We start from the raw sequence: 5000 nt of genomic DNA, 5'->3' as shown, positions 1-5000 counted from the left end.
AGTGTGCGCCAGCGGCAGCTGCCGTTAAGCGATACGTGAATCGATTAGGACACGTGTGCCTGACACGAGACACGTTCGCTGTTTCTTCCTTCAATTAGTATGGCAACCAAACCAAACCAACAGCTCGCTCGCCCTTACTACAAAAGGCCGCGAGCGCTAGCTGGACAACACAGCCGACTGACTGCTTGACCACCCACTAGCCTTTATATCCCTCGCCTTTCCATCCATCTCGTCTCTGTACCTTCTCGATCGGTTGAACGCGACCAGAGAGAGTGCAGGTTCGAATTAGAAACACAGATTAAACCTGGTTTCGGGCTTCCTTAAGCGTTTGTTCAGTTGATGGCGATACGCCATAAACACAACATCCCTCGACAAGGCAAACGTGTGCACGGGAAGACGCTGACCGCCTAGTCCCGGCACTCATAGCAGACAGACAAACGGTGGTTTCGTACATGCACCAGCCATCCTGATAGTACATGCACAGACACACACCGTATTGAAAGGCAACCGACGTGGCCATGCGATGGCATAGACACAATGGCATCGGGCTCCTTCTTAGCTTTACCGCTGATCCGTTCGGCAATCCTGAGAGGAACACCAAACTTCGCAACTACGAGCAGGGAAGTAGCCATACAGCCGATCTAAGCAGCGACACGACCAAAGAAACGCAATGGCAACCGTGTGGGCTAATTATTCGTCATTAGGCGATCGTGGAGCATCGCTAATATCCATCCTACAAAGGCAACCATGGCTGACCTAACAGCCCGCAAATGATACCATGTGCAAAGAATCCAACGGGTACCGGGCAACGCAGCCGCTATTAGCACACGCACCTTTCCCTGGCTTCATCATCGCCGACATCATTTGCCACATCACTGTGCCCACATAAATAGCCAAGACAACTATAGAGTGCCCCCGATATCATACAAATCTTCTCAAAAAGAGTCCAAACCAGCCCCAAATCTTGCAAATGCATCATTATTCTGTTGTCCGCAAACACAAAAGCCTCTAACAAAACTTTCATTGCGGTAGTGAAAAAAAAAATTTTTTCCTCATTTGGACAAAGACCTCTCTGTTTCCGTCTCATGAGACCAATATCACTCGCTCCTTTGATCGGCTACCTGCCCGACTGCTTCCCTTGAGACCTAGCTGTCTGACAATTTCTCTTGAGACCTATCAGTCTCTGTTCATTGAAACTCGGCCTATTTGATCCTTGGATTGAAGGCCTCTTTGTTACTGTCTCAAGAGACAGACTGCTAGACACTCTCTTTCCCTTGAGACCTGCTTCTTCCGTCTCTCCCGTCTCTGGAGACCAGTGTCCCCCGCTCCTTTGATCGACAGCATGTCCGTCTCTTTCCCTTGAGACCTGCTTCTTCCGTCTCTCCCGTCTCTGGAGACCAGTGTCCCCCGCTCCTTTGATCAGCAGCATGTCCGTCTCTTTCCCTTGAGACCTGCTTCTCCCGTCTCTCCCGTCTCTGGAGACCAGTGTCCCCCGCTCCTTTGATCGGCAGCATGTCCGTCTCTTTCCCTTGAGACGTGCTTCTTCCGTCTCTCCCGTCTCTGGAGACCAGTGTCCCCCGCTCCTTTGATCGGCAGCATGTCCGTCTCTTTCCCTTGAGAGATGCTTCTTCCGTCTCTCCCGTCTCTGGAGACCAGTGTCCCCCGCTCCTTTGATCGGCAGCATGTCCGTCTCTTTCCCTTGAGACCTGCTACTTCCGTCTCTCCCGTCTCTGGAGACCAGTGTCCCCCGCTCCTTTGATCGGCAGCATGTCCGTCTCTATCCACAAAGTCCTTCTTGCCGTCTCTGTTCCTTGAAACCTGGTTTGCTGGATCCTTTGAGCGAAGCTCTTTCTGTCTCCGTCTCAATAGACGAGGGTTGCCCGCTCCTTTGATCGACAGCACGTCCGTCTCTATCCACAAAGTCCTTCTTGCCGTCTCTGTTCCTTGAAACCTGGTTTGCTGGATCCTTTGAGCGAAGCTCTTTCTGTCTCCGTCTCAATAGACGAGGGTTGCCCGCTCCTTTGATCGACAGCACGTCCGTCTATATCAACAAAGTCCTTCTTGCCGTCTCTGTTCCTTGAAACCTGGTTTGCTGGATCCTTTGAGCGAAGCTCTTTCTGTCTCCGTCTCAATAGACGAGGGTTGCCCGCTCCTTTGATCGGCCGCTCGTCCGTCTCTATTCTCAAAGTCCTTCTTGCCGTCTCTGTTCCTTGAAACCTGGTTTGCTGGATCCTTTGAGCGAAGCTCCTTCTGTCTCCGTCTCAATAGACGAGGGTTGCCCGCTCCTTTGATCGGCCGCTCGTCCGTCTCTATTCTCAAAGTCCTTCTTGCCGTCTCTGTTCCTTGAAACCTGGTTTGCTGGATCCTTTGAGCGAAGCTCTTTCTGTCTCCGTCTCAATAGACGAGGGTTGCCCGCTCCTTTGATCGGCAGCACGTCCGTCTCTATTCTCAAACATTGCCTTTGTGATTCGTTTGTTCATAAATGTGTTGACTGATTGAAGTTGTTGGTGTCATTGTATCGTATGTCCGATGGTTCGCTTGTTAGATAGATGACAGACTCACGTGTTTGTTTTCATTTTCACTTGTTTGTTGCCTGTGCGATTCGGTTGTTTGTTTCATAAAGGTCTTGATTGATAGAAGTCTTCGGATGTGTCCTCGGATGTCATGTCTGATCATTCGCTTGATAATCAGATGGATAGATGAATAACTCACTTGTTTGTATTCCCTTCTACTCGATTGTTGTTTGTGTGAGTCGCTTGTTTCATCAAGGTCTTGTTTGATAGAACTCCTGGGTGCTTTTGCATCTCATGTCCGGTGATTCGCTTGCTATCTAGATTAATAGCTAACTAACTTATTTCTCTTCTCTTCTACTTGATGCTTCTATTTGATTGTTATGTCCGATGATTCGCCTTTCAGATAGATAGTCGTGATAGATAGATAGTCATGATAGATAGATAGTCATGATAGATGGATAGTCATGATAGATAGATAGTCATGATAGATAGATAGTCGTGATAGATAGATAGTCATGATAGATAGATAGTCGTGATAGATAGATAGTCATGATAGATAGATAGTCATGATAGATAGATAGTCATGATAGATAGATAGTCGTGATAGATAGATAGTCATGATAGATAGATAGTCATGATAGATAGATAGTCATGATAGATGGATAGTCATGATAGATAGATAGTCGTGATAGATAGATAGTCATGATAGATAGATAGTCGTGATAGATAGATAGTCATGATAGATAGATAGTCGTGATAGATAGATAGTCATGATAGATAGATAGTCATGATAGATAGATAGTCGTGATAGATAGATAGTCGTGATAGATAGATAGTCATGATAGATAGATAGTCATGATAGATAGATAGTCGTGATAGATAGATAGTCGTGATAGATAGATAGTCATGATAGATAGATAGTCATGATAGATAGATAGTCATGATAGATAGATAGTCATGATAGATAGATAGTCGTGATAGATAGATAGTCGTGATAGATGGATAGTCATGATAGATAGATAGTCATGATAGATAGATAGTCATGATAGATAGATAGTCATGATAGATAGATAGTCATGATAGATAGGTAGTCGTGATAGATAGATAGTCATGATAGATAGATAGTCATGATAGATAGATAGTCATGATAGATAGATAGTCATGATAGATAGGTAGTCATGATAGATAGATAGTCGTGATAGATAGATAGTCGTGATAGATGGATAGTCATAGTTAGTCAGTGAGACTTATGGCAGCAGCAGGCAACTTCGCCTCCTGTTAATAAGATAACAAACGGAAATTAAAAGGCAAGCTAATACATCTCTATCTGTCTGTCAATGCAAATAAGGGTGATAATACAGTAAATACAGTAATCGGCTGTTACAGGCAGTTTTATAGCAGTCAGCATAACATCTTCACAAATGAACGTCACTCACTCACACAAATGAGATGAGTGTAAGGAAGAAATGTAACACGTTGTAAATGTATCTATCTATCTGTCTATCTGTCTATCTGTCGGTCATAAAGTCTGTTTCCAACAGTTGTCTGTCTGTAGCAAATGGATGGATGGAACACAGGTAAGTAACAAGTGTTTACAAAAGATAATACAAACCTAACAGATGTAGTGGATGGATGGAAGTAACAAATGTAGTGAGCGTAACAACTGTAAGAAAGGTAACAAATGTAAGAAAGGTAACAATTGTAACATATGTAACAAACGTAACAGATTTGACAAATGTAACACATGTAACAAACGTAACAGATTTGACAAGAAACGTAACAGATTTGACAAATGTAAGAGATGTCACAAACGTGACAGATGTGAACAACATAACAATTGTAATAAAAGTTTTTGATGCAACTTTGTTAAAAGAAGTACATTAATTAAAAAAAAAAAAAAAAAAAAAAAAAAAAAAAATTAACTCACTCACTGGGAAAGTGATCATGAGCCGCCGAAAAAAAATCAAAGTCTCACTCGCTGGGAGAGTGACAAAGATACGTGAAAACGAATGCCCCTCAACAGCAGGGGCAGGGTCGCTTCACGGCGGGAATGGCAGCGCCAGTTATGTACGGCACAACACAGCAGACACAGGACAGCATAGCACGGCACGGCACCGAGTCTTTCTTGCTGGGAAAGTGATTAGAAAGACTGAAAAAAAAATTGGCGGGCGACGGCAAGCCATTGCTGGCATGCACGTACACACGCACAAATCGTTAGAACGAAGGGCTTAATCTCAGAAGATCGTAGCAACAAGGCTACTCTACTCCTTACAATACCCCGTTCCTTATTTAAGTCGTCTGCATAGGATTTATCTTTGGTAACGTTAGATTTTGGCTTGACTAGCACCTCGGCGGCCGATCTCCACCTCGGTGCATTTGGACTTAGGGTCAGCGCTTGCACGCTGGCCTAATCTTGTTCGCCTAACACTGTCCAAAGGTAGCTATCGTTGCCTTCTAGCACGGATTCTGACTTAGAGGCGTTCAGTC

At 44.6% G+C, this 5000-nt stretch overlaps 1 pseudogene; it reads right to left on the bottom strand.

Moving 5' to 3' along the window:
• Positions 1–4719: 4719 nt before the first annotated feature.
• Positions 4720–5000, bottom strand: part of LOC148958879 (large subunit ribosomal RNA) — a 4592-nt pseudogene continuing 4311 nt past the window's right edge.

The sequence above is a fragment of the Rhopilema esculentum genome, chromosome 11, assembly GCF_057945365.1.
Source record: "Rhopilema esculentum isolate cy_ngs chromosome 11, ASM5794536v1, whole genome shotgun sequence".
Taxonomy (NCBI): domain Eukaryota; kingdom Metazoa; phylum Cnidaria; class Scyphozoa; order Rhizostomeae; family Rhizostomatidae; genus Rhopilema; species Rhopilema esculentum.
The sequence above is the reverse complement of the archived record's forward strand: the minus strand, read 5'-3'. Positions and strand labels throughout refer to the sequence as shown.